The sequence below is a fragment of the Polypterus senegalus genome, chromosome 10 (assembly GCF_016835505.1).
Source record: "Polypterus senegalus isolate Bchr_013 chromosome 10, ASM1683550v1, whole genome shotgun sequence".
In the NCBI taxonomy this organism is placed as follows: domain Eukaryota; kingdom Metazoa; phylum Chordata; class Cladistia; order Polypteriformes; family Polypteridae; genus Polypterus; species Polypterus senegalus.
Window position 1 is genome coordinate 55,302,981 of NC_053163.1, and position 26,783 is coordinate 55,329,763.

Below are 26,783 nucleotides of genomic sequence, written 5' to 3' on the forward strand. Positions count from 1 at the left end.
CCAAGAGATTTAACCACGCCCGGGGCCAGAAATAAAAGGCAAAGAGTAGATGACAAAGTAGAACATCGTAAAGAGGTTTAAAAATGTTGGCACAATACACATGCAAAGCAGGTTAGAGATAATGAAAGTACTAAAATTCGAAAGTCTCAAAATATGATAGTACAAATGGAAATTATTACTCAGTAAAATAACGGAACAGAGCTGCACAGATACACAGGAGAATTTAGATACAGAAACATTATTCAAACACTTCAAACAAGCATAAGTCTCTTTCAGGAGTGAATCGAGCTCCGTGTGTCCCATTTACACCAGTGTGTGTTCATCATAAAGCATCAATTTTAGTGAAGTGTTTGGGCAAAAAGTGAAGGACTGAGAATTAATGATGATGTTGATGATATCACCATGAAAGTCAAAAGTAGAATGAGCTGACATGGAAGAATGAAAGAATGAACAAGTCACTTTAAATAAGCCATGTTATCACCCAGGATTCATTTCTAACAAAGTAACTGTTTTGGCACAAAAACCTGCAGCCTCTGGGGCCCTCCAGAATCTAAATTTAGACCTGATGCTCTAAACTGTGCTTACAATGCCTTGTCTTAGTGCAAGGGTGTCCAACTCCGGTCCTGGTGGCCCACAGTGGCTGCAGGTTTTCATTCTAACCCTCTTCTTAATCAGTAAGCAGTTTTCACTGCTAATTAACTCCTTTTCCCTTCATTTTAATAGCCCTGTTTAAGAATTCAGTTCTCTAAATTGATTGGTTGCCATTTAATGAAGAAAAACAAAAAAGAATTGAGATCTGAAATGAGCCAACATATGACAAGCTAAATTGAAACGTCAAACTCCAGCCAATTTCACTACAACCAGTTACTTAATGAGAAGCCAATTCTTGCTGTTAATTAAAGCCATTATTAAACATCATTACTTGTTGCTGTTCTCGCTCTGCCACAGCAGACTGTTGATTTTCTGTTTTTCAAAGACCATCGTCAAGATGTTTTGGTGCCCTGAGCAAACTGACATTGACTGAGACCTTCACCTTTCTTTATTTTCAGGTTAGTTGGTCATGTGGCAGCTTGTTTTGTGTCTCATTATTGTTTGGCTGCTCATTAAGGATAAAGAAACAACTGAGGGGTCTGAGTCATGTCAATTAAAACTAAAGCAAAACAAGTTAATCAGCAGTAAAAACAGCTCAATAATTAAGAAGATGGTTAGAATTAAAACCAGCAGCAACTGCGGCCCACCAGGACCAGGGTTGGACACCCCTGTCTTAGTGTTTAAAACCTTTACTAATTCTTTAATTTTTCTGAATAATAAAGGCAGCACTGAATTTTACGTCTCTGCAGTTTTAAAGTACTGAATGTAGTTAGAATGTACAACTTTGGCCACTGCACATTGGTGATCATTGCCTCCTCCTCTTCCTCCAGGTTGCTCGGGTTATTCAGATGATGGTTGTGCCACTTCAGTTTTCAAAGAGTGCTACAGATACTCACTCAGAGAACAGGGCTTTTGACTAAGCCATTATAGGACATTCACCATTTTGTCCAACTTTAGCCATGTGTTTGGAATCATTGTACTGGAAGATTTTGACAGCTGTCCTGAATAATAATCCCTTGTTTGTTGGACCCAGAAAATGTGGTAATTGTTTGAATGATCCTGGAGGAGGCCAGTTGTAAGGCAATTGGGACCTCTTTAAGCAATTTTTATTCACCTACTGTATATAAGCTTAGACATTCCACACCAAAGCAAAAAGAAACTTAGGGGAACAGCAATTTTTGTATTTTCTTTCCTTTTCTTCCTGATGTAAAGTAATGTCTTAGATAGATACTTTATTAATCCCAAAGGGGAATTTCACAAAATTAATCTTATTATTAAAGGAATGATTTTGGTGGTATTCTTGACCAATGAGGGTGAGAGGGGCAGGGCTCTCTTGAGGGGTAGACGAGCCTTGGGGCGATTAACCTACACAGTTGCCAGTTCTTAATACTGTATAAAGACAAGACAACCCATTGGTCTACAGGCCAACAATGCAATCAAATGGAATTTACATTTATGCTACTCATTTATTTATCATAATAAACAAAAAATTCTCAATTTACCAACTGTACAGGCTAATCTTCTTGGCTTTCTTTGTGTCAAACTCTGAAATTAAATCACCATAGTCGAGATTTGCAGCATCATTGTCTTCAATAGACATTATTGCAAGTCCACATAGCCTCTCCTGAGACGTGGATGTCCATTGATAATGTTTTATTAATTTTAATTTAGAAAAGCTCCGTTCTCCTGAAGCCACAGTCAGAGACCTAGACAATAAAATATGATATACGGCCTCTGTGTCTGAAAACTTGCCATTAATTGACTTTAGAAATTGGAGGGCTTTAAGTTCATTGTTAACTCTTTGAGCTCAGGGAAAAGACTGAGGCTTTCAGTGTCATAAGATTCTCCATGAAATAAAACGGGGCTCAGATTCATACACTGCCTTCTCAAGTCATCATCTGTCATGTCAGATAGCGTGGCCACGCTTAACTACAAAACAGTTCCATTTGTTTAGAGTTTGATATTAGAGACTTAAGGACCCAAGATTTTGTGTGCTCAGTTAAGTTTTATAAAGAAGGCTATATCACTGTAAGATGTTATTTAATATTTTAGTAAATACTATTTTAATTAACCTAATGTTCATCTGACACAGGGCCCTGTAAAGGATGGTGCATGGGACATTAGCCCTGGTTGCACCTCCCAAAAGAGAGACCTAGAGAGGCAGCTCTTCAATTCAAAAGTACAATATTATAGTATTGGGCTTTCCTGTTTATGATGTATGCATTTTGAGTATATGACTGGATAGTGGATATGTGGATTATGTGACATGGGTCTCTTGAATCTTGTTATTCTTTTATTCCATTGATGTTTTTCATATTGTTGTGTAGTATGGATCACTGTTCGGTGTCATTAAATCACAACTGTTTTTCTCTCATTCTACATGAAAACATGAGAGTAACATTTTTTTATCCGTCATCAATACAAACTACCTAGTGTAAGTAACATTTAAAAATATTTTTGGGAGCAGTATTCCTTAAAAAAAAAGAAATGAGTTGACTGAAATTAAAAAATATTGTGACAAAGATCTTGATTCAATTTAGGATTTGTTATTCAGCAATATTACATAATTGTGTATTTTAGTAAACAACATAATATGACCTGTTTGTTAGTCTTGAGGACTGTGTTTCTGATACAGATATGAGAAACACTGTTGCATCACAAGGGACAGTTCTGTCTCCTTTTCTCTTCACTCTATATGACTATAAATATAACAGCAGGTCATGTCGCTTGTAGAAATTCTTAGATGGCTCTGCAATTATGGGGTGTATTGATAAAGGGGATGAGACAGAGTACAGTAATCCCTCCTTGATCGCAGGGGTTGCGTTCCAGAAATCCGCGAAGTAAAAACCATATGTTTATATGGTTATTTTTTATATATTTTAAGCCCTTATAAACTCTCTCACACTCTTATAAACATTTCCATCACAGTTATACAGCATAAACCCTTCATACTCTCTTAGATATTAGGTAAGATTTGTTGAAATTATGTATGTAAATACACTGTTTATATACAGTAAAACCTAAATATTATTTAAAGATATTGAGCATATCACATATGTTACAGCCATTACGATAGACAGGCCACCAGCAATAAATACGTACAATCCAAGAAAAATTATATACAGTAAAATGTATGTACAGTGACACTAAACGTACGTACATGTACTAAGTAATGTACGTAGAAAATTAATTATGGTTACTCACCAACAATGACATGAGGACTTGTCTGATAACGATGAGTTTAATTTTACTGCACAACAAAGGAGAGCGTTACAGCCCTTCTAAAGGAGCCTCTTCAGGCGACTGTGTAGCACCACCGTTGTTCTTCTTCCGGCAGTCTTCAATCCAAATCCCTAAAGCAGATTCCATCCAGACTACTGCCATATTACATCCACTTACAACTCGTTTTGCGCCCTGGTTAAAGGACACTGTGGCCGTAGATCTTATATTCTTTTCCTCCTTTTTAAATAAAAAGAATCGTGGACTCATTGATGCTGTAATGGCGTCCTACAGCGGTGTAGCTGTTCCCTTCCTTCAACATATCCAAAACGTTTACCTTTTTGGCAATCGTTAGCATCTTCCATTGGCGCTTGGGCACGGCCCCTGAAGCAGTAGCAGGAGCAGATCGTTTTGGAGACATAATGAAGGGCTTGACTATGCACAAAGATAAACACAAAAGAGCACAAAAGTTAACTCTTTACACAGCGAAACACATTGATGCTGAATCAGCGAGACAAGATTTCCTGGTTAACGCCATGGAATCAAATTCAGCACTCCGTCGCTGAGCCAATCAGCACACATTAACTTAACTGCGTGCTCTGATTTTGTAGCTTCTCAGCCATCCGCCAATAGTGTCCCTTGTATGAAATCAACTGGGCAAACCAACTGAGGAAGCATGTACCAGAGGTAAAAAGACCCATTGTCTGCAGAAACCTGTGAAGCAGCGAAAAATCCGCATTACATATTTAGATATGCTTACATATAAAATCCGCCAAGAAGTGAAGCTGCGAAAGTCGAAGCATGATATAGCGAGGGATTACTGTATAGGAGTCAGTTAGAAAAGTTTGTTTCTTGGTGCAAAGAGAATTGTGTACATCTTAACATCAGCAAAACCAAAGAACTGGTTATGGACTTTCACCACACCAATAATCCTCTGTGTCCAGTCACAATTCAGGGAGTAGATGTAGAGGTGGTCCACGCCTAAAAGTACTTGGGAGGTCTACATCAATAATGGGTTAGACTGGTCCTGGAACACAGTGGAACTGTGTAAAGAAGGACAGAGCAAGGTCTTTTTCCTTAGGAGACTGTGTTCTTTTAATGTGCACAGCAACATTATTCACATCTTCTATAACTCTGTGATGCCCAGTGTGATTTTTCTACACTGTGGTGTGTTGGGCTGGTAACATAACTTCAAGAGAGGCCCACTGAATCAATGATCTAGTTACAAGGGAGGTAGTAATAAAGGAGATAATTAACACAAAACTGAGTGCCATTATGTGATTTTAATGTTAAAAATCTTACCTCATGAACACTTACTTCTCCTTCTCTGTCTGCATTGATGGCAGAACACTTTCAAAGTTACTTCAGAAGTTCAAAAGTTTTTAATATTTTCTATTATTTATATTTTGGAATATAAACAATAAAACTGTGAAACTTTCAATATATCGCCTACTCTGAAAAATCTTCTTTTCTGCTTTAGGCTTGTACTCCACATACCTGCTTTTCAGACCAGTAGCAAATGATGCTGCTCAGTTCACTTCATTTGTGTATTTAAGAAAATGGTTAAGTAATGTGTGAGACTTTGTTTTTTATCATGAATTAATAAATATTTTACTTACCTTTGTATCATATATTTTAATGCTGTGCTGGCATTTGACACTCAGTTAGTATAATGACACTCAAAGAGATATGTTTAGCACATTGAAAATTAGTATTATGAGTGAACTGTAAAATGCATTTAATAAAAACCTAAGTAACAACAAAATTCAGGTGCTGATGTCAGCAATAGTGTAGTGCTTATCGTAAACCCATTATCTATGAATGAGTAGATATACCTTTGATAAAAGAAGGCAAATTCCAACACAATCTTTCTGATGCTTTAACTTTATTGAATACATAATAACCACTCAGTTTTATCTTTAATTTTCAATAAAATGTTAATTGTAAAATGTACATGCAATTTTTAAACTGCAGCAAGCAGTCTCAAATTGTTTTTACGTCACTCCTTAATTGTAATCATACCATACAGTAGATTTGGAGTACATGTATCTAGAAAATACTTGCATTTTCTTCAAATAGCACACTGTATTATCTTATATATAAACGTCTATGCGTGGAAGTGTGTGTGTCTGTCTGGCACGGAAGTGAGAGGTGGAGTTGTGGTTGGGCTCCACTTCTGAGGAAACAGAAAACTTGCTTAGCCGCTAATAGCACAAGTGAGGCCAACACATCAACAAAACGAAACCTCAGAAGAAAAACAACGTCGCTTAGCTGCTAACATTTGTAAAACGGTATACCTTTTACTTTTCCTCCCACCGCTAATGCACAAGCAAAGCGAGAACATTGGCAAAATGACTCCTCCTAGGAGAGAGATGCCCAAAGTAGTTCCTTTCAATTGCCTGACATCACTACATTTCTGTTTTTTTTTCTGATGATTTCAGTAGTTTCTAGGACCCCAGGCTTTTTACAGCATGGGGTTACACATCTAGTAATATATAATGTTCTCCAATCTGCTTAATCCGTTCCAGGGTAAGTAGTTAAAAAATATATATACATTTTTATTTCTTAGTCATACAGCTAATACTGTATAGCAATCTTTTTGCATTTTTCATATTTCCTTTCTGTCTTTTCCAATACATTTTCATGTACAGCCTCTGGCATTTCTGGATCCTTTTTTATTGAATAGATGCTACAATTAGAATAACCTGTCATGAAGCAAATATTATTAGCCTTTTTTTAAGATGGCTTAGTACAATGTATTCCCATTTCTTTTTACCTTCATACAAATGCTTCAAGTTCTAGATTTCAATAATTTTTCTCTCAGTAGGTGTTTACCCAATTATAACTCTTAACCTTCATCAGTACCATCTGACCTCCTCATTTAAAATGACAAGTATAAAGTTTCAAAGTTTATATTCTGATTTATTAACACGCAAGTGGTATGGAAGTGTAGATCAGTTTGTACCTTAATTTAGACTTTATCACCCTAAGCTTTCTTTCATATCTGTATTTTGTTAAGACCACTGTCTAAGTTCAGAAAAACAAAATTATCACTAAAGGCGCTACTAAATGAGTTCTTAAACAAATCAAGAAGACCAGTGTGATGGAAAATGGCTGAAAATTAACCTCTGGGGCATTAATACATCAAAGCATAGCACATACTAAGGATTAATATTCTGCAAGAGAAATGCAACACCATTATACACTGACAAAGCTCGTGAGTTGTTTATGGTGACGGAAAATGATATCTCCAATGTGGCCCAAGGATCAGCCATTAATATATCAGACTGTCGTCATCCCTGCAGCGCTAGCAAATGCATTTCTTACGCTTCTGCCCTGATGCTTGATGTCCCTTTAGATTTGTAGCATGGCAAGGAGGCAAAGCTCCCTGACACTTGAAGGGGAGAAAGTGCCAGATGGTGAAACTGAAGAGCTCTCGTTTCCCAACCATGACATAACTGCCCTGTTGTTCAAGTTGGTTGCCAGGCAACTCCGTTGAGAAACTCGTTACTCAAGATGGATGTGGCCAAAATCTGACTGTCCAAGGATGATATCGTCCATGTCCTGCAATCCCCCTGACAACCAGGCCCAACAATCCCAATACACACTGTCTGGAAATGTGCTGCAGCCTGTGTCACAGAGGTAGAGAGTGTAATACTGTCTCCAGTCTACTCCAGTGACCTGTGATGGAATCCTGGGTCTGTGTTTGCGCATTCTTTCTGCACCTGCGTGGGTATATCTGGGTGCTCTGCTACCTTCTTATATGTTAAAACACCTGCATGACAAACGTTTTTGGTGGCTTTTGTGAGTGAATGATTTTGTAAAGGTTTGAATTTAGAAAGACAAATGTTCATTTGATTAGAATGATAAGAATATCTGCGGATAGACATACCATGATTATTAGTCTGTTTAGTAGTGTGATAAATATTGTCCATAAAGTTAAGTGAACCAAAGTGTAACAGATATGTAAAAAGGAAGCAGCCCATTTTCTGCCTTGCACCCAGTGCTGTTGGGATACATTCTGATCCTTTTTGACCCTGATTGGATTAAGAATGCTGGAGAATGTTGTGTTAGGTTATGTAAAAGGAAGACTTCTTTTTAATTTATATAAATGATCTTGACAAACATGCAAACAACAGGCTGATTAAATTCTGTGAAATTCAGATAGGTAGATTGGCAGACACTCTAGTGTCATCTGTCTGATCTAATCTAACCTAACATCATCCCAGATGGAACTGGGCAGAATTTAGACTTGGGTAGATAAGCAGCAGATGGACTTAAATATAAATGAAGAATGTGTAAAGGATTGCAGAAGAAGCACACAACTCATAAACTTCAAAGTATATCTTATGAGAAGTACTTAGAAGTCATAGTTCTCTCTGTCCACATTCAGACAATAATTAGAAGTGATTCGGAAAACTAATGGGATTCTGGGTAACATTACAAGCTCATCAAATGTCAAGGACTGTTATTTGTAATCCTTACAACACAATTTTGAGACATTATATGGAATATTGTGTGCAATTTTGGTTTTACAAAAAGGCCTAATAGTGTTAGAGCAAGGCTAAAGAATACAGTAGCGTCTAGACTTATTATAAGACAACAAGGTATGGACAACCATGAAAGACTAAAGGAATTTATCTTTTCAGTTTAAGCAATTGGAAATTAAGAGTGTTTAAGATGAGGACATGTTTTTAATTGTTTAATTAATTAATGATTTTCAGCACAACCTGTTTTAGCTCATGCCAGTACACTGCATGAATGTCGAAGCAAGCGTTGGCTTAATGAAATGATTGAAGTGCGCTAAGCTAATCAGCAGGCCGCAGCTACAAGATAAAAGGGAATGGGTTAGTGCAGCAGAGAGGATTGTTTTGTGGGGTTTTTTTGGTTTTGTTACAGAGAGAATGCTGGTGAGAGAATGAAAGGCAGAATTGACCGGACTAATTGTTAGGCAGAAGAGTACAGTTGATAGCTTTGTGTGATGGCTGTGTTCCAGATGGTGATTATGCTCTTGTCTACACAACAGTAGTGTGGATGGGATGGGGAAAGGCCACAGGAGTGAGTTGAAGGAAGAAGGCTTAAGTGCAGCGGCATCCTGCAGATGGGTAAGGCACCCTTGATGAGAAGGATGAGGCTGAGTATAGGAGTCAAATGGAGAACTTTGTTTCTTGGTGCAAAGGGAATTGTCTCTGACATAACATTAGCAAAACCAAGGAACTGGTCATTGATTTTCACCACGCCAAAGTGCCTCTGTGTCCAGTCACGAGTCAAGGAGTGGATGTAGAGGTCATCCACTCCTACAGGTACTTTGGGGTCCACATTAATGACAGGTTGAACTGGTCTTGGAACTAAATAAGAAAGGGAAGAGCAGGCTCTTTGTGCTTAGGAGACTGTTCTTTTAATGTGGGAAGTGACATCCTGCACATCTTATCCAACTCCCTGACGGCCAGTGTGATTTTGTACACCTGGTGGTGGGCTGGGCTGGTAACATCACATCAAGAGAGGCCCACCGAATCAACAACCTAATTAAAAAGCCAGGCTCAGGTCATAGCAAAGGAGAGAATTAAAAGAAAACTGAGTGCTATTATGAACAATGCTGCACATCCTCTCTCTGACACTCCAACACTGAGGACTTTCAGCTAATGAATCATTCAGCACAAATTTGTCACGAAACTACCGGGGCTCTTTTATACCAATCGCAATATGCATGCATAATACCTCACTGGGACTGTGACAGCCAGGTCAGAACTTTTCTTTATTTTGAATTTTCTTAATTTATAGTCATTCCGGTGTGTGTTCAGACCAAAGTGCGTGTTTATTTATTTAAAGCTTCTGTAGAAAGCCAAATTCCTCCCTGGGGACAAATTAAGTTCTATCTAACCTAATCTATTCTCTGATCTTTGGACTTCAGAGAGGATGACCCTGAGAAAAATTATCTTTAAGAGTAACACACATTATTGTTATTGTTAACATTTGTTAGCCTACCGTTGTCCTGTTAATGTCAAGTTTTTTCTATAGTGTATTTCACTGAGTACAGCCTTACAGTGCTGAAATACGTAATTTATTTAAGAAATTGTATGATATGCGTGCAGTAAAAAACAAACAATAATAAACAGGTGAAATCACAGAGAAATATCAAATTGATCAATGTAAATGGATCCTAACAATATAAGCTCATTAAAACTACTCTATATTTGAAATATGGCTACTTGAACTCCAGTCTGCAGCATTCCTAGGGAAATTAACATTTGGAGAATACATGCTCAATTATAATAATGGTGAGTCTTTCACATACCCCCAAGGTAACCTCCAACTCACAGTTACTGTTAATGTCATTTAACAAATGCACATGCTTTACAAACGGAATAAACTGAAGAACATATTTTATTTTCTGTGTTCAGTAATCGTCAGGTACAATACATTATTCCTTTGATCTTGGTGTTACTGCTTTTAATCTGTACTGTTATAATCTGTATGAGAATCCTTTCATTCCATTTGAAATGATAAATACCCAAAAAATGAGGGTAATACACAGACAGACGTAGCTTGAGACAAGTGTCAGAAAGGCGATTCTCTAGTTGTGTTGACATGTGAAGTCAGAAAGGTGGAAGCGTCTGCTCTCTAAAATGTTATGTAGAGTACCTGAGACTTCCTGAATAGACAAGGAAAGGAGTTAGTTTGTTGCAACAACAAAAACAAAAAACACTTACTAACTGTAAAGCACATTATACTCTGTGGCAGCTTTACTAGTTTGAGGCCCCAGAGCAAGCAAATATTCTAAAATGTCAGGACCATATATCAAAAGCAAAGGCTAAATGGAAAATTGATCCCGCAACAAGACAACTGTTCAAAGCAAACTAAGCAAATGCACAAATAAATGACTCCTAAAGAAGAGATGCAGAGTTGAGAAGTGGCTTAATGCTGGAGTGTACATTTAGGACGTCCCTCAACCATAACATAGTTAAATCAGTTTTGTGTTGAGGAGTCAATAAACACTCTTTCCATGAGAATGCCCAAGAGATGGTTATAAAATTGCATGCAAAATGTGTTTTCTGCTGAGGTAGACAATGCCAGTTATTAGATGCACGTTTTCTTCACTTCAATTCCTATCCACTTTTCCTGTTTAGGATCACCTTGGAAATATGCCAAGCAGAAATTGTGAGGATGCCTGATGTGCAGTGACATTTTTTTAGTTCTTCTTTTCGAATGTGAATATATTCACTAGCTGATTAACAGATGTGATCCCTCCAGCATGTGTTCTCACAATGTGCCATACATGGCACACCTCCCATTAGGTGGGATCAAGCTTACTAAATGCCCAAACCGTTTTCACTGGCATCTCTTAGCCCGTTATAAGCTGAATTTCCCCACTAAGATCCTCCTTTCACGGAGTGTGAACCAAATAACTGTGCAGAAATCTCATTTCAGTCACTTGTACCTGCTGCCTCATTGTTTTAGTCACTAGCCAAAGGTGATGACTAAAAGTGAGGCAGATTCATAAACTTAATATTTCCATCTAAGGGGTTTGCATTTTCATGTGCTTGTGTGCAAAGTGTATCCCAAAAGTGTGTTTTTATGTTGTATATATGTTGTGAAGCAAGTAAGGGTTTTTTAATTTAAAACAATAAAGCTCAGGTTTGGTGGGCGTGGGTGTGTGATGCTGCAAAGCCGACCAGCCCCATTGTCTTTAAAGGAGGAACTTGGCTCATCACGCAATTGCATGCAAACATGGTGAGTTTAACCAGTTTCATTATTTATATTAATATAAGCACCAGCACCCAGAAAGTATAAAGAGCCTGGGGAGAATAATAAGGAAGAGAAAGAGAGAGAAAAATCAAAAATGAAAAGAGAAAGAAAAATATTGAGGAAGCTCTTCAAAGGAACTGAGTGAGAGTAAGGAGCACTGGATCAGTTCTGCTGAGCAGGTGATCATGTGATCCGAGAGATCTTGTAGACACAGAGGAATGGCAGCAGGACAATGGAGTCGGGCTCAGTGCATCCCTGTGGAAGCCGGTGGATAGGTGGTCAGGACAGGGTTGACTGGCTGTTTATACCCAGGAAATGGGTTAGATGAGGGAGAAAGAAAGATGAAGGCAGAGAGCAGCACTGGAGAGACTGATTCTAAACCTCAATTTATCCCTGGTTTTATTGGATCATTTATTTCATTTTTTAATCCTCACAGAGCACTGTTTTATGGATTATTTATTTATTTCAAAAATTTATCACTGCACTTTTTGCACATGTTGAAACCTTGGTAGGATATTTCAGCACTGCTTACTACCTGTCTCATAGCTGTGTGCCCTCATTGCAAAAGTCTGTCTCCATATATGACTATCACATTGTTAAATGAAGTCTTAGCAATTTATTGATAGCATTGAAATAAGGATACAATTTCCATTTTAATTGAATATGTTAAAAGATAAGCAGTATCAGAAGGTTGTGTTTTTTTTTTTTTTCAAAATAATGCTATCCATACTTGTTAGTTTTTCAGGGGGAATGCAGACATTTAAAGTCTTTTGTAAACAATACCATGTCAGAACAGAATTTGGAACTGTTTATATATCATGAACAGAAAATCCATTTGCTGAACAAAAGACAAAGTAAACGCGCCTATGTGCCGAAGCTCTGGCTAATCGCAGTATTAGCTGTAGCTTCTTTCTTCTGCCAGAGCCTGAGCACTTTTATGCCAAAATAAACACTGCAGCAATGCCCTTCTTTTTTCACAATTCCCAGTAGGTGTTAGTGAACATCTCAAGAGCCAAGACCATTCAACCTCTCTCATTTCCTTCATTTGCCGGCTTACAAACAGAAGCTTTTTTTATTTTTAGTTACCAAGAATGTGGTGAAAGAAATTTGGGTTTAGTGCCTTACTGTTTGTCAGGAATGTTTTTGCTAAGTGGATCTTAAGAGGATTATATTAGATTGTGTTTTTTTTTTTTCCACAAGATATTCCAACTGCAGCTTATTAAGATGTAATGCTGCAAATTCTCTTTAGATGTACAAGAATATAGCATTGAATTTCAGCTGCTTAAGCCCCGATACAAGACCCACAGTATGTGTAGAGATCATTTTTATATCTCGGGCATAACTCTAAAATATTATTGGGTAACTTGCTTATGTTAGTTTCCTTTTACACTTTATTATGTACACACATTGCTGTTGGATGAAGGTGACGAAGCTTGTTGTAGCAATAGTGGAGGCAGACAGGGGCAGAGAGTGAGATAGGAGGAAGAGAAAAAGAAGAGAAGCCAAAGAAAGAGTTGCTTTGGAATTAATGGTGTGCTGGACTTGTACCTTGTGTCTCCCTGTGTCAGATTTTGGGGAGTGGGCTTGCCCCCTATAGGCCACAAGGTCTATGTTGATTACTTGGATCTCAACCCGTCTTTGACAGGTAGCACAGATAGTATGGGATAAGCTGCTGTCACTTATGTGATTGGCTATTACTTTCTCTTATGTTAAAGTTATTTATGAATATTTATGCAGTAGGGAATGCCATTTGTGTCCAATTTTTGGAATAATGCAATAATTAACTTTTAGAGTAATTAAAAAATTACAATAAATAGATCTGGTACTAACATGTGTGTATATAAACTGTATATATGAATGTGTATCAATAATCATGACTTGAGCTACATGTAATGAAATGAATGTGATGTACAATATAATTACATTTAATATTATTAGATAGTCATAATTGCACGAGGTTTTCACAGCAATTAGCTCCTGATCATTGCCCAGTTTATCTTTGTAAATAAGCTCTTTGGCTAGTTTTTTTCCTGTGTCAGTTTTATGCTTTGAAGCTTCTGTATATCTAAACTCATATACATTCTTTTTTTTATGATTATATAGCAAAGAGCTTTCTGTAAGTTATTTACTTATGAGGCCAATCTGTCTGACAGAAAATTGGGGAGTTGAGAGACCAAATTGTTACTGTATGGATGTCAAGGGGCATGAAAAATAAAAATCGTTCTTTTAAGGGACCCATTTATCGGGGAATGACTGGGTGATCAAACAAGAGGGTTTTATTGATGATCTTATTTGCTTTATAAATAAAGGTTGGTCTATTGGGAAAACCTTCTTGTATTTAGCAAAAACAGTAATCATTGTCAAGGAATCAAAGGATTGAAAGCAGAAGTCTTATGCAGGAGTATTCACTTTGATCTTTTAGACTCGAAGAGTCTTTCCTTTATTTTAACATACGGTGCAGACGGCCAGTTCCTGCAAACCTCTGTTCTTAACTATAATGGCATCCGATGCGTCATCAACTGACACTTGCACAGCAGCAATGCTGTAACTGGAAAGTGTCCCTTTATACAAAAAGCGATGTGAAAGCAGAGTGGTGTCATTAACAGGTCAGGTCAGGTCAGGCTGAGAAGCATGCACTTGTACAGCACGTTGCCACACCCATCACACAACGAACAAAACAGCTTGGGATCCTGGTTGGCAACCTCTGGTAGACACGCAGTCTAGTTCCACCTGCCACGTGTTACATAGGTGTCCCCTTGGTCTGGTCTGGCCACTTGGGTCCTCAAAAATGAAGCAACTCTGTAAGCCGGATCACCCTCAGAGAATCACTCCACATGGCCATTGTGCTATAACTGATGCTCCCTCATAATGCAGGTAATGTGCCTCATTCGGGACTCCATGAGCAACTGTTCATTCATCATAAAATCAAATCACCGTTACGCAAGGATTCTCCAAAGAGGACTGTACTTCTTCTCCAGTCTTTAGAGTCCAGTCTTCATCTCAAGTCACTGGATACCATCCATGTCTCACAACCATATAGCAAGACAGGAAGCAGCAGGACTCTAAAGACCTGGACCTCATCTTTTTGCATAGGTATCGGGAGCGTCAAACACCCTTTTCCAGCAACCTAATGACCCCTCATGCTCTCCCAATCTGTCTACTGACTTCATTGGAAGAATCACCAGACATGAATGCCACTGCCAAGGAAATTAAACTTCTCGACAAAGTCAACACTCTCTCCACAGACAGATGCACTGCTGATGGCTGTGTCTGAGGTCATTGTCATCAACAATGAAAAAAAAAAAAAATATATATATATATATAGATATATATAATTCTTTAGCAACAAAATGGAAATTTAACTTGAAAATGAGATGCAAATTAAAACCTCATCCAGTGGCTTTAGATAGATAGACAGATAGATAGATAGATAGATAGATAGATAGATAGATACTTTATTAATCCCAAGGGGAAATTCATAAACAATCACGTGTCCAAGCTCTCTGGGCAAGTAATAGGGACGCAGACTTACGGCCAACAGTTCGATGTCCCTGCAGCAATTGGAGATTTTAACGTTTACATGTCCAGAGTTACACCACCTTGTATTCACATAGAGAGCGAGTCCTCCTCCTTTCCGCTTCCCACAGGTATTTGCGTCTCTGTCCACTCTAACTGTGCTAAACCCGGATAGCTCCACGTTAGCATATGGGATGGTAGTTGTTAGCCACGTTTCACTAAAACACAGCAAGCTGTATTCTCTGTAGGTTCTGACATTTTTCACCAGCACAGCCTGTTCGTCAATCTTATTTGGTAGTGAGTTCACATTTCCAAGGATCACAGAAGGCACCGACGGTTTATAACGCCATTTTCTCGCAAGCTGCTTGGCTTTTATCTTATCTGTTATCTTTACTACCATTGGGTACAGGTGTTGCCTTCCATCTGTGTACATTTAGCGCACTATAGTCCTAACACAAAGACAGCATTTTAATTAGTCTTGCCCTACACAATCAAGTTGAGGATCAAACGTTTAATGTGCTTTAGAGCTTCAACTACAGTGCAGCACAATGGCATCAGGACATCTAAGGGCACTGTAAGACTCTGGAAAGCATAACACCAGGAAGCTAAGAGTGCTTTGAGATTAGAGTTAGAAGGTGAGTGGTAGGAAGCCAATGTGGACATGAAGAGGTGGGCTTTTTTTAGATATCTTTGAAGGCTGTGATGGGTAACCAAACAGTTTGTAACTGTTTGGCTCAAGGGGCACCCAGTCATGTGTTAACTGTCTTAATTTTACATCATTTTGATTGAATCTTTCTGTGCTGCCTACCTGCTTGTGAACTGACATGACATAAAATAAAAACTAGAAGGCTACAAGCAAGTTTGAATCATGCCATATGGATTATGAAGACATTCAAACATCCTTTATGTTAAACTGTTGTTGCCATTCACAGCTGCAGCCATTTCAACAGGGCACACATGAACAGCTGGCTGTACAGGGAAAATTTAGAATTGGTCTGACTAAGCTACACCGTGGCCATGTCTTGATACCCAATGTGATAGAAGAGGTCTATGGCAACATGCATTTTTAAATAAATAAGCATGTGCCGCACTGAAGTTGATTGAGGTGCTTAGCTGATCGCATATTCAAGTGCAAACTTGAGCATATTGGTCAAGTGCTTCATTCACATCTTGGAGGTGTTGATTGCAACACCTGTGCCCAGATACTACACAGTTTAAAAATGGACATGCAGGATGAGATGAGAAGATAACCGCAAGATTAAGGTTAAGTTGATGGAAAAGAGAGAGGAATTAAAAAGGGTAGAATCATGGTGAAGCCAGTGGCAGGAGTTGGAGCATGGCTCACTGTGCCCCTGGGATGCAGAAGGAGGGCTGCAAGGGACACAAGCTGGATTTTAAAGGTTGACTGCACCTGTTGTTAGACATCCCCTCTTGCTGAAGACACCCGAAAGGGTAACCAGAGAATACATCAGTTTTAGAGTGGCAGCATCAGGGTTGTTTTAATGGAATAAAAAAGTTTTAAACTTCCACTTTATTGGAACATGTATTTTGTATTTTAATCTCTACTGAACTGTTTTTTAATTGATTGTTATTCATTTATTTAGAGAGGCACCATGCTGTCTGCACCCTTGTTTGACTTTGTTTATGAAATAAAAGCACAAGGCACTTTGTACCTACTTCTTGTCTGCATGTGTCCTCATCCTTGGACATGACTATTGATGGTTCTGGTGTCAAGTTGCCAGACACTGTGGAGCCCACCTGGACCGTGACACAACACAAGAACAATGAGAACATTTAAACACCACCCAGACAGTGCCTGAGCCAGCGAGTGCTATAATTTTAGTTTAGAAATGATAACCATTGCACCACCATCCTGTCTCCTTTTGAAAATACAAATAATTTATAGTCATTGCTTGTTATTTCTCACAGTACTAGGTTTCAAAATCTATAAATCAAATGAAAAAAATTATATTTGTCATCTAGATATAAAATGATATCTATGAATAAAAAACATTGTAGACTGTAACAAAACAAGCTAGTGAACACTTTCTAGCTGTCAGGTTCTTGGAAATTTACTGTTGTTTGTACATTATGCCATTTTTTGTATTTTCATCTGGTTAAGTTTGGAGAAATAATTAAAGTCTTGCATATGGGTGTCCCTTTGCTGCCACTCAAGTAATAAAATCTCCTGATAATCAGATAATCCTGTCATTAAAGAACACATTCTTTTGATCATAACTAGAGGTAATTGTATTAAATGTTTAATGTACAGGCAGTATTTCAAAAGGTCTTCATGGGTTAAACAATTTAGTTGTTTTGTGTCAATGAATGCATAACCCTGATAATCAAAAAAATAAAACTATTCAATTTTTCTGTTTTTTAGAATCCTATACAGTACCTTCAGGGGTCACTAAGCTCATATCAGCACCTAATGAACTATTAGGCATTTCAATGATATTGTGTAGTTATTTCTTTCTTTAATTTGTATATATTATAGGGAAAAATGGCATATACCATTATATTTTTATTTTGTTTTCTTTCCACCATCTGAACTTGTGTGGTTCTGAGGTCTCACCCGTAGCATGGCTACACTTGGGTTCCAAAATGGGATCCTGAGTTGGTTTGTCATGTGGTGGGTGCAGCAATGCGCAGTATCAGCACGTGCTCCTAACCTACCGCTTTGGGAAAGGTGAATGCTGGGTGTTCTTTTTATCCTTAAACCAAATCTCTAATCATAAAAACTGAGAGAAAAATGTTCTAGGGCATTACAAGACTCTGGAAGGCATACCACCAGGAAGGTCTTTCTAAGAATTCTTTGAGATTGGAGTTAGAAGGTGAGCAGCAGAAAGCCAATGTGGATATGAAGAGGTGGGCTTTTCTTTAGATATCTTTGAAGGCTGTGTTGGGAAACTAAGGTGTTTGTATCATTAGGCCCAAGGGGCAGTAATGTGTTGATTGTCTTACTATTAGATCATTTTAATTGACTCTTTCTATGCTGCCTATCCACTTTCTCTATTATTTATCCAAAAAATTGCTAAGTTGTACACCCAGGAAAAAATACCAAATACTGGAGCTGGAATTCTGGAAATCTGACTAAAAGCTGAGAAGATCTTCCTATGAATAAAGTAATTAGATGTTAGAAGCATGAGCTTTTTATTTTATTTAGTAATATTGTATACAATCAGCACACGTTTTTGAAAATATCAAAAAGATACAGAGTCAAAATACAACAAATAGATATCTATCTGCTAGACTCCTTTTAACATTTCTTTGAGGGGTTTTGTCATAACTATGTCAAAAAATAAGTGCCAAACTCCATGAATGAACTCATGTCAACAGAGGCATGGTAGTGAATAATGAATCCACACGTTTTCTAAATGGTCTTTTCCATTACAGAGAGATGGGGGTCGAAGTCTGCCCCAGTGCATCATAGGGCAGACAAATCCATACACACAACAAACCCAACAATGCAGGCCTTTTTGATAAAACCTGATGTGCCAGGAGGAAACCCGAGTTTGGACCAAAGTCCTTGAATCGGTAAAGCAGCAGAAATAAGCACTGCTCTTTACATTTTAAAAGCATTCCTTTAATAAACAGTGCCAAAGCGTACACATTTACAAGTGCATAACAATGAGCTTAACACCTAATTATTTCTAATTAAAACTGTTTATTCTCCACTTAAAGTTGTGCTTCTCATTTTGTCTATGGCTTGTTTCTTTTTATTTATATTCAAATAAAACACAATTCTTGCACTTTTTTTTTACAAATTAAAAATTCTTCAAGTGTAAAGCAGCAACCCTGAAAGTGGTAATCCATGATGGGCTACTGCCAAAACATGCAATCCTCATTTGTCATCTTCCTTCCATGTTTGTAGAGATCTACGTCTGCTGCTGCTGACTCTCGTTTAGTTGGCGTTTTCGATCCTCAGTAAATTTCCACTGCCTTTTGTGGCAGCTGCACTCTTGTTTACTGACATTTTTTACCTTTTGTTCCACTTTTTTTAAGAGATGTTCCTGGTTGCCAGTAATTAATTGCTGGCGAGAATCTCCTCAACACTTGCTCTGACCTGTTATTTCTTGTTTTTTTGTTTTTCTTTTATTTATCCTTAAATGTCTCACCCTGCATTTGCTTCAGTAGTAGTTGTTTATTAAAGTGTTTTTTCTGCTTTTACTGGACTGTTGGTTTTCTTGCTATATTTCTTTTTCAGTCACAAATGAATAAATTACTTTGTAATCATTATGCATGGCTCTGAATAAATAAAAAGTAATAAACAAAATGACTTTTCTTTGTAGCCTATTTATATTTCTCTGTTACATCGTAATATAATAAAACTGAAAATTTAACACCTGAGTAGAAAATGGATCAAATAATGTAACATCAATAATGTTTAAATATGAAGTTAATGCATCAAGTCATGTTTAAAGGCACCACTTTAAATGATTACAGAGTATAATGTTAAAAAAAGCAGATTTTTCCATAATAATTTCCTAGGTATCAAATTATTTACTTTGATTGTTACAGGGATGCTTTGCATGCATAATGCATTCATTTAAGAAAAAAATCAAAAAAATACATTTTTTATGCATAGAAATTATGGGATCCCTTAGGCGCTGAGAAGATATTTAGACAGAAAAAGACATTTATCATCATAAAAGTGAATTCATGCCATCATTGTAATTCACCTCTGTATACTTTTTGCAGTTCATCGTTTTATTTTCCCCTAAAAAAAGTCTGCAGCCTAACATTAACTTTGTTGTGTTATTCAGATACCTTTCCAATGAATGAATGAGTTTTTATTTATAGAGAACCAGACCTTATGGAAATGTTTCAATATTAAATGTTTTAAATTGCTATGCTGTGTAAATCATGAGAAAATATATTTTCTTGCATTCCATTTTCAACTACATATTATGACACCCATAGATCTTTACTGAAGACTGCTTAACATTTTCACTATGTATATTTTATTTAGGGATCCCACTGAGATGGCCATCAATTAAAAATTATGATTCTAACACCCTTGCTTCTATGCTTTGTTACATACATCTACTGTTTCTGTCATGTATGACTATCTTTGACATACGGTGTGCATTAGGAGACATATTAAAGTCACTGTACCCTCACACAAAATGGCCTGTTTACACAAAATTTGGTACAGGTCAGATCTCAAAAATGTATCTAGCATTACTCGGTTCCCTTATAAATCTGTTTAAATAAATAAATGATTAATACAATAGACACATCTACACTTCATAATCTAACCCAGATTGTGAGGCAGATTGTCTAAATCCCAGTAATCTTGATAAAAGTGTCAAGGTACAGTAGTACTTTTTTGATTTACTTTATTTATCCCAAAGGGGAGATTGTCTATTTGCATGACCTTTTGACATCGGTGCAGAGGGTCAGCCATTGTACAGCACCTTTGGAGCAATTTTCAGTTACAGATGGCTGTTCATGGCAATGTCCGAAGTAATTATGATAATTGTAAAGTTTGGATCTGGATCAGTGACAACAACATTTACTTCTATAGCACATTTTCATTCATACATACAAGTTACATTTAGGTAAGAATAATAGTAAATAAATAGTATACACAAAATAAACAAATTATGCATACTTACATAAGAAAGATATATAATTATAGACATGGAGTCCTTAAAATATAGAATTCTTTTTTAAATTCAAGTTTCTAAGTGACAGTCTGTTGATAAGATGAGATGGCCAGGGTGAACAGAAAAAATTGGCAAAAAAAAAAAAAGACAAAATCTTCCAGGCAAAAATACCAGCAAGACCCCACTGGGCATTGCGCCTAAATACATCAAAAGACCATGTAAAAGTAGTTCGCTGATATTTTGTGGTATCCTCTTTCATTCAGACATCACAGGCGGCTGCACAGAACACAGTGATACGATGAAATATTATCTGGATTAAGAATACATCAGCAATAATAAATATAAGAAATGCAGTGCCATTAAGTTCAAACAAGGCAGCAATTTAAAACTGTATGCACATTTAAGAGGTTTTTCATGTTATTTCTTTTCTGCTTATAGCAAAGAAGCAAAGCAGATCTGGCTTAGAAATCCATTATTTATAAAATAATAAAAATAAAATGTAAAAATAAAATTTAAAAATTATAAAAATACAGTCAGAATTCCTTCATTGTTAGGTAGTGGGAAACAATGCATGAAGATTATGAATGTAAACCTGTCATGACTGACTTAGTCGAAACTGTGTTGACTCAATATACAGTATTTGCTCTTTTGTCTGATGGAAGATGCTTCAGGGTTATTACTCAAGCCCTGCCATTTTAATGTACGAGAAAGTAAAATTTTGGACAAGATTATTTTTTGTACATCTTACCTATTTGCTGTAGGCATTTTATGTTGTTATTGGTTTGGTATCTCTCATGTGTTTTGTAATGTCTAGCTACATAATTCATTTTGTTTTCCACTTCAGTTTTTCTTGTACATTTCCCAAGATGTACAGGTTAGGTTAGCTGGTGATTCCAAAATGGCTATTGTGGGAGTATAAGTGTGGATGTTTGTGGGAGTGAGACTTATGTTCAGCTAGTGCGATATCAAAGGGCTTGCATCTAGTGAAAAGGATGAGCTCTGGTTTTTCATGAACCTGAGGTTTACAAAGTGGTTTTGAGAATGTCATGTTGTGTTACCCACTTCTTTTTTCTTCTCATCCAATGCGTATCTATTATCGCACTAATGGAAAAGGTAACATTGTAATGTCTCCTGATTCATGTGAAGAATTCCTCCTTAAGCATGCATAATCACACTAATCTAAGCTTGACTATATCGTAATTAAAAATTAAATTTAGCCAAAGGACAAATTAACTTTTAACTATCCAGCAAAGTTATGTAGATGTAAAGTGTCTCCTCTCATTTGTAATAATGGAAAATTAAAGTAAAAATGCTTTATGATGTATTGTTCTAAAAACATTAAGTCCAACACTGACTCCTTAACAGCCAAATGTTCCAAATGACCAAAGGTTATTTTTCATTTATGCTTAGCATTCGCAGCACCATGGATAGAATGCTGTCTTGAAATTGACGCCTACAAGTAAATATCTCCCTGAAGGAAGAAAGAAGCAGATCATCTTCACCTTTACGTTCCTGTGAGTTTTCCCTTTTTTTCATCTTAAATTCACTTTCTGAAATAAAATGCTTTGAATTCTTTTACTTGCCAGCCATTTATTCCTGTACTGTTCGCAATTATAATTGGAAACATCTGTATTCGGTTCATGTCAAGTGCCAATTCCTTATCTTTGTGGCTGTAGAAATTTAGACTGTATTATTTTTCACTTTCCTTTCCTGCTGTTGGCAAATGTACACTGGTTTAGAGCCTTATTTGTATCTTTTGAGTTTTTTTGCAACTTTTAACATTTTATATTTGGCATTGAATTGTCTTTTTCTTCTTACATAAAAATGTAAAAATAGACAGCATTGCAGCACTCTAAGATTGAAGAAATAACCACCTCACTGTTCAATGTGTATTCAGTACAGACCAGTCTACTCACCACTAATGGTCATCTCTCACTTCAGTGCAGTTCAATCACTATTCACTAATCTCGACAGTTAACCTTCATAACACCCTAAATCAGGGCCATTTTAACATATGGGAACAAAGGGCACTGGTGTCATCCCTCAGAAACATAGGGGCTCACAATGTTTCTGATGCCAATATATATTTCTGTTTTGCTATCAAAACAGGGGCCCCAGTGCACTACTTTACCAGGGGGCCTATGATGCTGGTAAGATGGCCCTAACCCTAATTGGAGGATCTTGTTTTAATTCATCCTAAAAGACAGGCCAAGCGTTATGATCTTCCATTGGTAATGAATTCTCTGCATGCAGTCTGAACCTTTTTTCTTATAGATTTCATAAGGATAAACGAAAGGCATAAAAGTGATCTGACTATAATTCTGGGCATGGAACATAAAGCTGATTTGTGTGAATGAAGCAGCCATTAACTTTCATACTTACTTTTCCAGAAGTAACGTTGTGGAGTGTAGGTTATCAGAAAAAATGGTCATCTCAGAGTTTGCACAGTTCCAATGAGACAATTCAGTAACTCTAAAAGACTTGAGAGCTTGTAAGATGAACACATGGGAACACGTGTTAACATTACACATGGGCACTCCATCCTGAAACTGAAAAAGCCCAGAAGAAGTGAGGTGAAAACACTACTCAGTACCCAGCAGTGCTACCTGTTGGGTCATAACACAGAGCTTAATTACAGAACACGTATTCCAGGACTGAACAGTTCAGTTTTCTGTAGTTAAATAGTACTAAACACCCACAAGGTTGTGATCTTGTGCAGTGTTTTGTGGTTGTTAAGAATTCATATTCTTCCATTGAATAAAAATGCTGACACATGAATCCATTATGTTGTCATTGGCTTGATTTTCTCAAGGAGTCTGCATTCCAGATTTGTACCTCCTGCTTCAGATTTCTACTTGCTCATCTAGTTTCTTGCAAAACAGTTGGATGTGTTGGTGGAACAAAATAACCCTGGTGCGAGTGCATTTCCACTTATATATGTTGCAAGAGGCACTGACTGCCCTCTCTTGAAAAATGTACTCAAATTACATTATGCCTTTTTCATAGTCTTAACAGAGACCAGTTATATATAGTCTAATAGAGGATATGAATTGGCTGGTATCCGGGCTGTCAGAAGGAAGCTTTGTCTGAATAGGAGGTGATTCATACAGTAGGTGCAATATTACAACACCAAAAGTAGTTCCAGGTACAGCATAAAAGAAGCTGCTCCACTTCAGCCAGGCAAGTTAGAGTCAGGAGAAGAAGAAGGCAATACCCACATGGAGAGCAGTGGGAGGAGAAAAACAGAAAAGCAAAAGAATTATGGTTGTTGTGGTTTGAATAGAGAAGAAGCCTTGGATAAGGTATGAAAGCAAATGAAAATAAGTTTTTTTTTTAACCTAGAACTGTTGTCTGTGTAGTTGTGTCTTGTATTTGGGGATTTGAGATGCCCCCTTAGTGGACACAACAGTAAAAAAAAAAGTTTACCAAAGCTGTTACTGGCCACAAAATCAACAGAAAACCTGGTTGGATTTTCAATATGTAAACAAGACAAAATTGATTTAATGTGATGTTTTAGTTCATATTCACATTCATTTTTTGCTGGAGCTTTTTTAACATTGTAAGTAATTTGCTGTGCCCCATTTGTCCCATAGTCTTAATTCTGACCACCCATTCACATCTGCATGAGAATGAAAAGGTCAGAACTGAGCAAATTGTATGCTGGGTATCATGGGCTTAGGCCTAATGCTCATTAAGTAGTTTAAAGTGTTTTAAAGTAATATGAAAAATAAGTTTAAAGGGCATATTAGAGTAATATGCAACTAATCAAATGAGAATTGAAAACCACCAAGAAATAATGAAGTGCAGGAACTGACACATTTAACCAATCTCAGTATGCCAGACCCACCAAAAAGAAAATAAGCCAGTTGAGACTTCATATTTTATAATAATGGGATGCAATCCAAAATATAGAGATTTTGAAACTGTTAGGATCAAATGCTTGTAAAATGTATTAATTTACAAAAATTTGGTAAAACTTACTGTACCATTTTAGTTTAGAATGGCAAACATACAATACACTACAATTTATTTATGTAGAGCACAAAATCACACAAGAAGTGCTACAATGGGCTTTAACAGGCCCCGCCTCTTGACAGCCCCCCAGCTTTGATTTTGTAAGAAGACAAGAAAAAACCCTAGTGGGGAAAAAACGGAAGAAACCTTGGGAATGGTAGTTCAAATAGAGACCCCTTTCCAGGTAGGTTGGGCATGCAGTTGTTGTCAAAGAGAAAGGGATCAATACAATACAATACACAAAACAAAGCACAAGTAATCCTCAATAGAAATGTTACAAGTACAAAGCAGAATTCAACAGTGATGATATCACATAATACGATTCGGATTTGTTCTGAGTCCTGGAGAAAACATCAAACAAATGAAAGAAAGACTTCAAGAAACAAGTTATAAAATATGAGAATGGCATAATATTTAGGAGCATTCAGGGACTTATGCAAAATTCTATTTGAACTGAGAAGTCAGAATTTCTGAGTTCTTAGTTGGAATTTTCAACTGGAACACCCCCACAAGTCGGATTTTCTACTAAGAAATTGGTGACTGATCTTTCAAATCTGAATTTGTCTGAATTTAGATTTTGATGTCAATTCAAAATGGCAATGTATACTGTGAACTTTAGTAAAAGCTATAGTATTATACTATTTATTAGCACTTTTGTATATTTGTGTCTTATTAAATCAGTCGTGCACACAGTGCTGTCCAACCTCTGTCTGCAGAAATGTTGCAGTGGTGTTTGAAAGTGCAAAATATCACATGATGTGTTGTTCAGTAGTTGTTTGTATTTCAAAAGTGCAAGCACAACGAAGATTTCCCTGGAGGCATCTGTGTGGTTTTTTGAATGTTTCACTGGAAAGCAGTCAACTTGGGTGTGACATCATTCCCCACTCTGATATCTATTTTATCTCTGAGGTAAATGGAATGCGGCATTAGTTAACTGTTAGTTGGAGCCTTTTTTTTTTGTTTGTTTATTTACAAAAAAATTAATTTATTACATATTTTATAACAATGATAATCGAATATATTAGATTATTATTACATCTAGTTATAGAGTACATTACTACATTTTTAATAGTATTTTACATGTATTTCTGAAGAAAGCACAATGTGCTTTTTCTTGGCTGAAATGTTTTTTGCAGGCACCAGATTTTTAATGTACTATTGTTAGTTGTTGATGGTGGAGGGCTTATAACTAATTGCAGTTCATTTTTTTGAAAGAAGTACCTGATGGAGAGTTAAAATCCACCATATGCTGAGATTTGCCCACGCTGGGAACTCGCTGTCACGTCAGCTGTTCTTGTAGGTCTGCTGAACTTTCAATCACTTGTACTGGGGATCTGTTTAACCCTCGAGTGGCTATCAGATAAGTAAGAGAGGAAAATATACATATTGAAATAACTTTTCTCAGGGTATATTTGAAAGAGTGAATTACTCAGTAACTGAGATCATGCAAATGATTTTGAAATCTCAACAATGCTGTTAAAGTTTCACTGTTTAAAATTGCAAAAATTGCTCTCTTTGTGATATCTCAATGAGAATTAAACTCTCCCAACTAATTTCCTTGAAGAATAATTGTACCGATGTCAACACATTCAGTCCGCTGTGCACTAAAATGTGCCATGCAGATAGACAGACTTGACATGACACTGACACAAACACTCCTAAATGAAATGAGAAGTGGAAGTAAAATCCTGCAGTACTTCTTTGTATTCCTTGCTTTGTGCTCCAATAAACACACGTTATCGGCAATACACTAATAACCCAATTGTGCTCCACTCACTTAGAATCTGGAACCAATGTAGAAAGCATTTTAAGACGGAGAAGCTTCTTTCTGTGGCACCCCTGCAAAAGAACCACCTCTTTCAACCCTCACAAACATATGCAGTTTTAATATCTGGAAAAAATTTGGAATTAACTTGCTTAGAGACCTTTATATAGACAACGTCTTTGCATCCTATGAACAATTACGTTCCAAATTTAACATTCCAGCTACAAATTTCTTTCACTATCTTCAAATCAGGAACTTTGTTAAACAGAACCTTCCAGATTTTCCTCATCTTGCACCCTCATCCACGCTGGAAAAATTAT

The 26,783-nt window shown here is 36.9% G+C and overlaps 1 protein-coding gene across 2 annotated transcripts in view; it reads left to right on the plus strand.

The window, feature by feature from the left end:
* Window positions 1-26,783, plus strand: part of mid2 (midline 2) — an 846,826-nt gene that overhangs the window by 298,647 nt on the left and 521,396 nt on the right. For both annotated transcript variants that reach the window (XM_039765790.1, XM_039765792.1), the window contains exon 4: window positions 22,095-22,198. The gene's annotated coding sequence lies outside the window, so the exon portion shown is untranslated. The remainder of the gene's footprint in view (window positions 1-22,094; window positions 22,199-26,783) is intronic.